This window comes from Manis pentadactyla, chromosome 9 (genome assembly GCF_030020395.1).
Source record: "Manis pentadactyla isolate mManPen7 chromosome 9, mManPen7.hap1, whole genome shotgun sequence".
Classification (NCBI taxonomy): domain Eukaryota; kingdom Metazoa; phylum Chordata; class Mammalia; order Pholidota; family Manidae; genus Manis; species Manis pentadactyla.
In genome coordinates, this window is record NC_080027.1 from 7,890,702 (window position 1) to 7,903,407 (window position 12,706).

At 51.0% G+C, this 12,706-nt stretch overlaps 1 protein-coding gene across 6 annotated transcripts in view; it reads right to left on the reverse strand.

Annotated features, from left to right (window-relative positions):
- The window catches only part of SHANK2 (SH3 and multiple ankyrin repeat domains 2), a 471,724-nt gene that overhangs the window by 25,661 nt on the left and 433,357 nt on the right, over positions 1–12,706 (reverse strand). The gene's annotated exons all lie outside the window — the stretch shown is intronic.

The window sequence follows — 12,706 nt, forward strand, 5'->3', positions numbered from 1 at the left end:
CCAGGACAGTGGCCAGGAGGCTGTGTGGGCCCCCGCACCGCCGCATCCCTAGGTGCACGTGATGCTGGTGCCCAACGCATGGCTCAACCCCATCGGACCCCTGCGTCCTCAGGCGCTCACGCAGGCAGAGCCAGCAGTTCCCGGTCGCCAGGGGTGCAGGGTGCCCAACGCGACATTTCCAGAGTGCAGGTTGCAACCTTCTGGCTTTGCAGTCTCTTGTTAGGGGAGAACAGGATGCTGGCTGGCAGCTCATGTGTCGGGAGCACGCCTGGCACTGCCCTGGCCCGTTTCTCCAGATGCGCCCTCCCCACTTCTCTCCTGCCCAGGGCAGAAAAGGCATGAAGCTTGGCTGACAAGATACTAAGAGTTCACGGCTGGGACAGCTGCTCCAGGCCCCAGGGACGCTGCCCCCACTGGGGCCACCTGGCGGTCATGGAGCTCTTGGCACCTTTCGGAGCCCGTTACCTCCTCCTTTACTGCCACTGTTCCCACTGTGTGGCGAATACATGCAGCACAGAGGTAGAGATGGACCCAAGGTGACATCCCTCAGGCAGGAGTGGGCTGGGCCTCGAACCCCAGTGTCTCTGCCTCTCAAGAGAGTGCAGCCCAGCTGCGGATGCTCAGTCCGCTGTCCCACCTATTGCTTCACCAGGGCAATGGAGATGGGTGGGGGGCAGCACCCCACAAGCCATGCCTCCTGGGCGCCCAGACAGGTGGGCTCCACACCTCCAGCCTCAGTCCCACCCTCACACCCACCGAACCGGGCCCCCAGGTGGGCCCCAGCATCCCCCACCCCCTCAGCGCCCAGCGTGTCCGCCGGCACCGAGGGAGGCAGCGAACAGACCCACAGGACGGCCAAGCTCGCAGGCACTCCACGCACCGTCTCTGGAGACAGACGCCCACTCTGACTGCAAATGACAAAACAAGCCTGGAACCCCACCCATCCCCGCGACCGCCAGTCCCCTTTTTGCTGTCCTTTCTCTTGCTGTGGGACCCCCTAAGGTGCAGTGAGGCCACAGACGTGTCGGGAAGGCCTGGTGGGTCCCCACAGACAGCACCTGGGGTGGTACACATGGGTCTGCCCTGCCGTCTCACTGCCTTGGTGGCCAGCTTGTCCCACTTCATCCCGGCTTTCCCGTGTCCTGGGAACCCTGTCAGCCTCACACGGGCAAACTGGCAGGCTGGCCACCCTGCTGGTCTGGAGCTCAGCGTCCCTCCACCGGGGCAGGGCAGTCCGGGGAGGGGCCCTTGCAGGGAAACCCGCCTAATTCTGGGTGGCGGGGTGGTGGTCTTTGTAAAGGGTTCCCAGTCCTCCTTTTCTGATTTTCTCAGGGTAACTAGGAAACCAGATGAATCTAGGAAGCGGAGAAGCTGGATGGGCAAAGGCAGTGAAGAGCGCCACCAGGAAAGGAGGTGGGCAGCGCCAAACCCTCGAGCACCACGGAGACACGCCAGCCTGCACCCCGCCGGCCGCCCCCGCCCCTCCCGGCAGCGCAGGAGTGCAGCGATCCGCTCGGGAACTTGTCCGCCCTCCCCGCCTCCTCCCTTCCCTCCCTCGCCCTCCAACATTTCAGCTCTGAGAGCCCATGAAAATCCCGGAGACACAGGCCACCCTGGGGGACAGTCCGCCCACCGCGGGGGCCTGTGTGCTCACGGTGGCCAGATGCCCAGGTCTGTGTCCACATGCCAACGAACAGATGTGATCTCAGGTGTGTTGGGGGCCACCCAGAAACCAGGACTGGGCAAGAGGCGCAGCGGGGGCCGGGTCCCAAGGCGGGAAAGCCTGGCGTGCTTGGGGGGCAGCAAGACGCCTGGGGGGCCACAGCAGGCGAGCATGGAAGGCGCAGAAGAGGCCCCTTCACGAGGTTCTGGGATGCCAGCGAGGCTCCCCTGGGGGGACAGAGTGCCGCAGGGAGCTGCCCCTGGAGAGACGACCCGCAGCGAAGACAGTTTCCAGCTGTCCGTCTGCCAAAGCTTTGAAGTCAGCACCTTGTGAGGCCGCGGGGGACAGACGTGAGGAGCTGGCCCCGCGGCAGGCAGGTGGATCAGCTGCCCTGCGCAGGACGTGTCCCAGGGGGGCGAGGCCCCCAGACAGCAAGCTGCCTCGCTCAGGCCCGCCACCCAGCGTCCTGACGCTCAGCGAGACGGTGGCTGCGTAAGGCTGAGCTGCTGCTACGTGAGGAGTCAGGCTCCAAGCCAGCCCCTGGCGGCTGCTGGGGACTCGGCCTCTGACCTCCGTCCACGCTGCCGACCGCTGAGCCCCAAGCCTCGGGCCTGGCTCCGTGAAGCCCGGTCCACTAAACATCGTCTTCGCTGACCTCCCATGAGGCCTGGCCAGGACTGGCCCTGGACTGGGAGTTGAGGTTTGTTCCTGTGCCTGGGGGGTGGAAGTGTCACAGATGCTGTGATTTAGGAGGCTGAGTTCTGGGAAAGGGCAGTTCTTGGGCATCGGATTCCCCTCGGCTCCCTGAGACCACACTGTGGGGACCCCCACCAAACTGCCCCGGGACAGGAAGCCCCCCTGCCAGAGACCTTGGCTGCACTGAACAGCCTGTTCCCAGCCCTGGCTCCGGGCAAAGAGCAGAGCCCCCCAGCCCAGGGCACAGTGGAGCACCAGGGCCCTCCCTGTTCCTGGGAGTGGCGGGGCCCTGATGACGGGCTCTGCCTGCTCAGCCGGCACAAGGGTCCATCCTGACCCACCGCCCACGCAGGCCTTACTGGGGTGGGGCTCTGACGGCCCTGCCGTGCTTGCCCCACTGCTCTCCAGGGGTCAGCCCGGGCCTGGCCCGAGCCTGCCCACTTACCTGCGCTGGCTGTGCCTCCTGCCATGGCCCCAGACTCATCTGTTAAGTGGCGAGGTGTGGCCCCCAAATTCATTTGTTGGAGTCCTCAGCCCAGTACCCCGAGACGTGACCTTATTTGGAAGCAGGGTCCTTGCGGGTGATTGGGTTAGTATGAGCTCACTGGGGCGGGTCCTCACCCCACGTGACTACGCCCTTATAAAAAGGGTAAATCCGGCCACAGACACATGTAGGGAGATGCCACGTGAACACGACGGCAGAGGCGGGCAATGCTTCTACCAGCTGAGGAGCGGCCTGGACCAGATGCTCCTCCAGCCCAGCGGGGCCAGCCCTGCCCACACCTGACACCGGACTTCCCAGCAGACGGGGACAGTGGCTGGCTGTGGTTCAGGCTGCCCTGTGTGCGGGCTTTGTCCTGGTTGCTCTTCCCTTGCCAAGTGTGCCGGCCCTCCTGCCTGGGCTCTGCCGACTGTGGGCTCCTCCTGCAGCCCCTGCAGGCTTGGGTGGTGGCTGGACGGCTGGTCCCTTTCTTGCAGAAGCCAGTTGTCTCGGCTCCTTCTCTGCCTGTCATCTTTCTGCTCAAACCCAGCCAACTCCCCTGGCAGGAGCTGTGAAGCTGTAACTCACGTGGTCTCCCCTCTCCCGATGCCCCACAGAGGGCCTATCATTAACTGTCCCTCCTGGCAGGGCCCTCACTGGGTGCCAGCATGTGGTTCCATGAGAAGACACTGCCTTCCCAGGAGCCCCACCTCTGTCCTGACTCAGGTGTCTGTGCGGCCTTTGGGTGTTGAACCTGCCCCCCTTATCTCTCTTCTTTCCTGGGGCTGTGGGAGCCCCTCGGCAGAAAGAGGATGCTGGGCAGGGTCCAAGTCCCCCCTTCTCCCCTTTGCAGCGTGCACCTGCCTGGGGAATCCCAGAAGTTCCTCCCTGGCCTGGGCACACAGAGGTGGGAGCTGTGCCCGGGGCCTTCCCTGCCCGTGAGGACAAGTGTGGCCTGCATTCCCAGACAGGTGGACAGCGTCTTGCGAGCACGGCCAAATGAGAGCCCACCCCCGCCACAGGGCCCCTAATGCTCTTCTTTACCTTCCAGCCTCTCCCTAACTCTCCTGTCTTAAGTTGCCATCCTGCTTCACAAAATAAATAAGCTTTGGATGGGGTCCTTCCCCAAAAGCAGGAAACATGCTGAGGTCAGAGCCATAGGCTGTGTGGCTCTGCGCTTTTGTGGATCAGCTGCCGTACATGGTGAGCACTTTTTGACAGTGTGGGCACAGAAGCTCTAGCTGGCATGTGCTGCGGTGCCTACAGTACCCACCCTGCTATACGAAGAGCAGGTGAAGGCCCAAGGCAGCACGGTTCAGCTTGAATGCGTGGTGTGGGGACTGAGATGGCGGGACGGGACTCTCGGCTACAGTCTTCCCCCAGTGCAGCGGGGACAGAGAGCAAAGGGCAGGGATGTGCTTTAGAACTTCCTTTAGACAAACTTAAAATTCAGATAAACCTGCAATAGCACTTCGGAACCAACTACTGTTTTGAGAACAGATGCTGCAAATTGCTCGTGTGGCAACAGAAACCTCAAAGACGGCACAGGTGAAATGCTTGTTGTTTCTTCAGGTGCCCAGGTTAGCATTTTGAACTCTCATGGGGTTCGTGTGTCCCTCCAGAAACCTGAGCCTGCAATTCTGGCACACTGCCACCAGGAGGAGGTGTGTGCCTTGATCACCTGCCACACTCATAAAAGTACTGAGGCTTCTGGGAATGCAGCTTTGCAGAAGAAGCAGTTCACAAGCCCCAGATCCAGGTAACTGTAGGGCCGAGCACCGTCCTTACGTACAGACATGGGGTGATTCACGGAGGGAGGGAGCCACGGCCACATCCTGGGAGAGGCAAGAGCCTGAGCCTGACACCTATCACGCCACGGTTCAGGTGACTTCTGTGGAGAACAGGAAATACAGGCCTGCCTTTGCACGCTTTTATACTTTTCTAAATAATTCTGTTCTACTGCTTAAACCGTTATTTAAAATATAAAACACGTCAGAGACAGAGTTCTACAATGCTTGTTACAAAACCAGCAGGACCCACACTAGCCCCACTTCCACCCCAAACCCTCCAGCCCATTGTTCTGTATCTATCACTGCATCTATGAACATGCTCATACTGTCGCTACTGGATGCTTACATCTGAGGTAAGACCTGCTGACATACCGATATAGAAAGCGATGACTTGGCTCTTGGTTCTGCAAAAGCAGAACCGCTGCAATTCTGAACCAGTTCTTTCTCATGCATCACACGGTGCTGAGTGGCACTGCTGGATTCTGTGCACTAGATGCGGGCAATGTGTCCTTCCCCCCACATGTGCCACCAGGAATGTTCCCAGACACTGCCCAGTGTCCTCTGGGGGGTCCGAGTCGCTCTCAGTTGAGAACCACTGATTCACCTCTGCTTCCACCTCCCCCGCCACCACTTTCCAGGACTTCCGCCCTCTGGTTTATATCGTGATTCTAACTAGATGGACATTCCGGATTTCCACCATTCTATGTGATATCCATTCACAGCTATACCACACAGTATACTATGATTGCCTTGTTTTTTCTTGTACATTTTGTTTTCCCTGGAGTGAAACAGTTTTCGGTTGTTTAACTTTCTGTGTGCTTAACGGTAACTCAAATCCAAGCACCTCCTAATCAGGTACATCTGTTTTCAAAATCTTCAAATACGTTGGGTATTCTGTAAAGGTTATCATCTTGAAGAAAGTGCTCCTGAAAACTTCTGCTCTTCTCTGAACAGGGTGGGTTCACAGTTCTCTAGGTTTGGGTCTACATTGCTGTCACTCAAGTTTCCTTTTGAGCCTTCTCTATTGGGTCACCTGGATTCCAGACCCCATGTATGTATCTCTTTACTTGGTCTAAGGCCTCATTTCTGGTGGTGACATCCTCTACTGGCTTCCCAATAAAAAGAGTTTGGGAGATGACTTTTTTTGTCTTTGAGACATTGCCTATTTGAAAATGGCTTTATCTGCAAACTTAATTGGTAATTTGGCTGGGTGTAAAATTTGAGCTTGGAGGGTAAGTAAGCTCCTACAACCAACTTTTTTGCAGGTTAACAACTATAAAATCTGGACAAAAATAGGTACAGGCCAAGACCCTGAGCCTGGCACCCACCTTGGTTCAGGGAACTTCTGTGAAGAACAGGAATACAGGCCTTCTTTTGTACACTTTCATTCAATTGTGCCATAAAGAAAGGCAGAGCTGCGGCAGAGATATCCCTATGAGGGCAGAGTTTTTATATTTCATGTGAAGTGTGCAGTAGGAATTCTACCTAAGCAGACTGAAAAGTTAAGGATGTGTGCTATCCTCCAGAGCTACCAGTAAAAAGAATGTGAAGATGTATGGCTAAAAACTGATAAAGTGGGGTTCTAAAGATAATCAAATAATTCAAAACAGAGCCGAAAAGGGAGAACAGAGGAAAGCAGAAACCAAGCTGGCAGACCTGCACTGAACAGCATCAATAATTACATTAAGTGGTATTAGGATCAGACTCCAGTAACAAACCACATAGTATTAAAAAAGGATTAGAAAGACCTAAATACGCTGTCTGTGAACTTTAAATACAGACAGAGAGGTTGAAAGTAAATAAATGGAAAAAGATTTCCCACAGGCGTGGCTATATTACCATCAGAGGAAATAGACTTCAACCACTTCAAAAACTGTTTGGCAATTCCTTACAAAGTTAAAGAATTACGATTTGACCCAGAAACTCCACTCCTAGGTACATTCTTAAGAGAAATGAAAACATATGTTCAGACAAATACCTGTACACAAAAGTTCACAGCAGCATTATTCACAATAGCAAAAAAAGGGGGTGGGTGGGGGGAATGGAGACCATTCATGGGCATGAGATTTCTTTTTGGAGTGATCAAACGTTCTAAAACTAGATTGTGTTGATGACTCTGTGTAAATTATATCTCAATAAAGCTGTTATTTAAAAAAAAGGCTTCAGGCAAAGAGCACTGCCAGGAATAAAAAGGTTATTAATTAATGATCCAATAGGTGATCTGTAAGGAGGACGTAACAGTGATAAACATTTATGCACCTAATAACACAGCCTCAATAAAACGAAGCAAAATTTGACAATTGAAGACAGGCAACTCTGCAAACATTGTAGGAAATTTTATATCCTTTTCTCAAATTGATATGACAGCTAGACAAAAAGAAATCAATGAAGACACAAACGATCTGAACAAACGCCGTGAACGAATTCATATTTATGGAACAATACACCCAACAACTGCAGGGCAGACACTCCTAGAGGGCATGTGGAACATTCGGCCAAACAGATGACATGCCAGGCCATGCGGTTCTAGTTTGGAAATAACTTGCCTTCAGAATTCCGAGCTGTCTGTATCTCAGTTCCCAGGTTTGTTACTGGGCGGTCTGAGACCACTCGTGTTTGATGCTTTGTTGGGGACCTGCCTTCCCCCATGGCTGCCCCCAACCCCAAACTGGGGAACCTCTCAAGATACTCCCTTTGTTTCAAGTTTTCTGAAATTTATTGATGTGCCTTGGTGAGACTTTTCATACTTAAATTCTTCAGTCCTAGGAAGTCTCCTTCAATTATTTCTTGGTCGTTTCCTTTCTTTCATTTTCTCTTTAAGGTATCCTCATTTGGCACATGGTGGACCTTCTGGACTGGTCCTCCAATTTAACTATTTTTCCTCTTCAATTTTCCATACCTTTCTGGGAGGTTCTTTTCAATTTTATCTTTCAATCCACCTCTCAAAATTTTCATATCTGCCCTATTTTTAATTTCAAGAGCACTTATTTTGCTCTCTGAATGTTACTAGAGTTAGCCTTTTTATTGAAATTTAGTTGATACACAATATTATATTGGTTTCAGATGTACTGAATGTTACTTTATAAAAGCATTTTGTCATTACTTCAAGGAGGCAATATCTTCTTTGATCTTACTGAGCATATTAATAATATCTTTTCATAATCTTACTCTCCCTGCAGAATCTGCTTCCTCCATCTTTAAAACAGTATGCTAGTTTTGGGCTCTGCCTTTCATACTATTTCTTTCATGAATGTCTGATGTTATTTGGCATGAAGCTTATATTTAGGAGTGACCCCTAAAAAGTTGATTCATACTCCAGCTAGTTATTTTGTGAATACCGACAAACGGATCCTAAAGTTTATATGGCGACGCAAAAGACCCAGAACAGCCAACACAATAGTGAAGGAGAGGAATAAGTCAGAGGACTCACACTGCCCAGCTTTGAGACTTACTATAAAACTACAGTAATCAAGGGTGCAAGAATAGACACACAGACCAACAGACTAGAATAGAGAGCCCAGAAATAGACCCGCACACACACAGTCAACTGATCTTTGACATTGGAACAAAGGCAATTCTATGGCCAAAAGACAGTCTTTTCAACAAATGGTGCAGGAAAAATGGGACACCCACATGCAAAAAAATCCAAAAAACCCCTAAAAAACCTAGACACAGACCTTATACCTTTTCACCAAAATTAACCTGAAATGGGTCACAGGCCTAAATGTAAGACACAAAACTATAAAACTCTTAGAAGGTAATGTAAGAGAAAATCTAGGTGACCTTGAGTTTGGCAATGACTTCTTAGATATAACACCATAAGCACTAGCCATTAAAGAGAATATTGCCAACTAGGACTTCACTAAGATGAAAACGTTCTGCTCTGCAAAATAAATTGTCAGGAGGATAAAACAAGACAGATTAGGATAAATTCTTTGCAAAACACATTTGATAAAGGACTGGCAACTCAAAACACAAAGAGGTCTTAAAATTCAACAGTAAGAAAGCAAACAATCCATTTAAAAAATAGGTAAAAGATCTAAACAGTTACCTTATCAAAGAAGATACACACATGGCACATACGCACATGAGAAGATGCTCCATATCATACACCATCAGGGAACGGCAAACTAAAACAACACTGAGACCCCACTACACGCCTATTAGAAAATTGAAATGCTGACACCACCAAATGCTGGTGAGGATGTGGAGCAACAGGAACGCTCACTCACTGCTCGTGGGCCGCCACTTTGGAAGGTAGTTTGGGGGTTTCTTACAAAACCAAACTCCCACCGCAGGATCTAGAATCATGCTCCTTACTATTTTTTCCCAAAGGAGCTGAAAACCCAGGTCTACCTGGAAACCTGCACACGGATGTTAATAGCAGCTTAATTCATAATTGCCAATAAACAAGCTGTGGTCCATCCAAAGAAGTACTAGCAATAAAAGGAAACAGGCTGTTAAGCCAGTAAAAGACATGGAAGAACCTTAAACGCATCTTGCTAAGTAAAAGAAGCCAGATGGAACAGGATGCGCACTCTGATTCCAACGCTATGACATTCTGGAAATGGCAGAAACAATGAAAAGATCAGTGGCTGCCAGGGGTTGGGGAGAGGGAGGAATGCAAAGGTGGAGAAGGGGGTTTTTAGGGCAGTGAAACGATCTCTCTGTGACACTGTGACGGACACATGTGATACATTCGTCCAGAACCATGGAATGCATGATGCAGAGAGAGAACCCCAACATACATTGTGGGCTTCAGTTAATAATGACGTATCAATACTGGTTCATGAATTGTTCAAATGCAGTACACCCATGCAAGAGGTTTAAAATAGGGGAAATGGGTGGGTGGGTTGGGGCAAGGGAGTATAATGGAACTCTCTGTACTTTAATTTTTTCTGTAAATTAAACCTGGGCAAAGGATAGTCTGTTACTGAAAAAGCAGCCAGTTGGAACAGGTTACACGCTCTGATTCAGGTTACACCATTTTTTTAAATGGAAAAATGTTCTGCAAATACACAAAAGCAGAGACTACTACCCTGGACCGCGGCAGCCTGTCAGCCAGCACCAAAAACGGTGACTTCGAGCGGCCTTTGTCCCTGTGGCCCGCCCGCCCGCCATGGGCTCTTGTGAAGCCAACCCCAGCTTCCCACTGCCTCACCCAGAAGCACTCTGGCAGATCTTTTAGTAAAAGTCAAAGCCTCACATTAAAAACACAGCCACAATACCAAGACTGCACCTAAAAGGTAACTCTAATTCCACAGGTCATCAGATACCCCTGTCATGGCTGAGATTCTTCCTGTTGTCCCATAAATGTCCCCGGGTGAAGCGGGGGTATCAGCATTGGAGAGGAATGAGATCTGCACATCGCATCTGGTTGCTACGCCTCTTCCGTCTTCTCTCATCGACAGGTCCTGCTTCTCTTTTATCCCCTTGCAATTCATTGCTGAAGACACGAGGCCCCTGCATCCCCTTGGTTTTGTCTACCACTGACTGGTGGTTGGTCCCCGGATCACGTTCCGGTGTGGCAGGTGTAGGTCACAGGAGTTGCTTCGTGGCCCCACATCAGGAGCCCCTGAATGTGTCTTTGGGTGACATTCAGCTTTATGGGTGGGTTCAGGCACGGTCAGCCTGATCCTTTCCTGTTAGCTTGTAGAGTAATGTTTTTAGCAGCCCCTGATGGCCACTGCCTGCATCCTCCACCTCTCAGGGGCTGTCAAACGATGACATTCTACTTCTGTTGTTCCTTCTCCATTTATTAGCTGGAATACTTTTCAAACAGAAACGTCCTCTTCTCAACTCTTTGATTGCCCTGAGTACAGATAAATGTTTGCTTTTTTCCTTTAATTTACCAGTTTTCATATTAATGAACTGGTTCCTTTAAAAGCGACCCATTCTTTTAAAAGTGTCATGATGAATTCAGGGATGTTTAAAAAACATATGTGAAAGCTTGAATCCATCACAATTACTGTGCTTTATTTTTAAATAGTTTTTACAACAGTTTCAGGTTTACAGAAAAAATGTGAAGCTAGCACAGCAGTCTCCCCATTATGTACCCCTTATGTTAGTGTCATACGCTTGTCACGATGAACGGACCAATACTGATGCGCTATTATTAGCTGAAGCCCAAGTTTCACTCAGGTTTACTTAACTGCTCCCCCGTGCCCCTTTTCTGTTCCAGGACCCCACATTTACTCAGCCATCCCGTTTCCTTAGGTGTCCCTCGGCCGTGATGGCTTCTCAGACTTTCTTTGGCTTCGAGGACCCTGGCAGTTTTGGGAACCCATCAGGTATCCTGTAGACCATTCCTCAGCAGAGAGGGGTTTTGGGTTTGGGGGCAGAAGACCACAGATGTGCCCATCCCGGCGCATCAGGGCACATGCTGGCAGCACCCCTCCCCCTGACACCGCCTCTCGGGGGCTGAGGCGCTCGCTGGGCTGCTTTCTGCCCCTTCCCACTGTCTCCTCTGGAACGCGGTCGCTGCACGCAGCCCGCCACAGGGCCGTATGCGGATTTGGGGAATTCTTCTGCAGGGGAGATCTGTCTCTCCTCTTTATTTAATGTTTATTGAAATCAGCAGGTTCACATGTATTTTGTACTGTGGGATAACCCAATACTTCTTTACTCATTTTGTCTCCGAAGTGTCCCCGCTTTGGCCATCGGGAGCCCCTGTGTCCCTGAGACCTGCCCCCAGCCTTTCATCGGTCACTACCTCCTCACTTATATCGCATCACCAGACGCTCTGGGCCCCGGGGCCTTCCCGGTCCAGCTGCCCGGGATCCGCTGGGGGAGCCCTTCCGGGGACTCTGTGCGTCCTCAGTACCGCTGCAGGTAGGACAGTGTTTTGGGCCTTTGTGAGTTCATACTGAGAATTCCAACGGAAATTTAGAACAGCGGGGGTTTTATTTCTTCGATTCTATGTTTGATTCTCTTTCTCTTTGCTAAAAATCTGGGTTCCTAATGACTGACATTAAGGTAATGATTCATTTGCTTGTTCTGTTTATCGTCTCTTCATCAATCATCTCTCATTACAGTCGTTAGGTAATTTCAGGCTAACAGTACCAGCTTCATTATGAACAATATAATTACTGAAAGGACTTTTAGGGTCTCTTTGCCGTTTGCATGGATATTCACATTGCTCTGTAATATTTCCGTTATTTAAAATGCCATTAATTTAACATTTTATTTTGTTTGATTTTTAAAATGTTGACATAATTGTGTTTTATGAATGTGAAATGTTTACCCAGTTATATAATCTAATCTACAAAGCATTTTGTATTCATGCTACCCACCAAGGCAGCATCAAATTTAAAATTTTGTGGATTATCTTTCATTGAAAAGGAGAAATGAGAAATATGTGTGCATACACAGGCACGCCGTGCACAGGCACGCACGTGTGTCCGCTCCGTGTCCCCGGCACAGACTGCAGCGGGCTGACCGTGCTTTCGCTACCTCTCTTCCCACCTGGCAGTGCGATGCAGCCACAGCGACGTCCCTCTGCTGACGGTGCCTGCCGGCCCCCAGCAGTGTGCTCAGCCGGTCTTCTCTGGTGCAGGGCTGTTGTTTCCAGTCTTTGCTGGCGCAGACGGCGCTGCCATGAACAGCCGTGTGCATGCACGCTCTCTGTCTTCTCAGAGCGGCCCTGGGACGCCTCCACGTGGCGGGTCCCGGCTCTAAGGGCTTCTTATCCAGGTTGCCAGTCAGTCCTCCTGTCCGGGACCCCCGGTCACCTCCAGCAGCGAGGAGCCTGTGGGGTCCTATGGGTTGTTCTGTCTCCACCACGTCCCCCTGGCAGCCTGGATACAGTGCGGCATCGGGCTTTCCAAAGCTGCTGCTGTCCTCTGCTCCTTGTCTGCGATGGCCTGTGCTCTGAAGCTGGCTTCCAGCTGCCTCCTGGGCTCCAGGAGAAAGTCTGAACGCATGGTTTCAGACCCCGGTCTTGCTGGATGTCTCTAATCGAATCTAAAACCTCATTCATCATGGGAAGCGGTGCACACAGGATGCGGTTCAAAAGGCACCAAACAGGCAGGTGGCCTTAGGGAGCCGTGTGAACACAGGCATGGGTATGTGATTCAT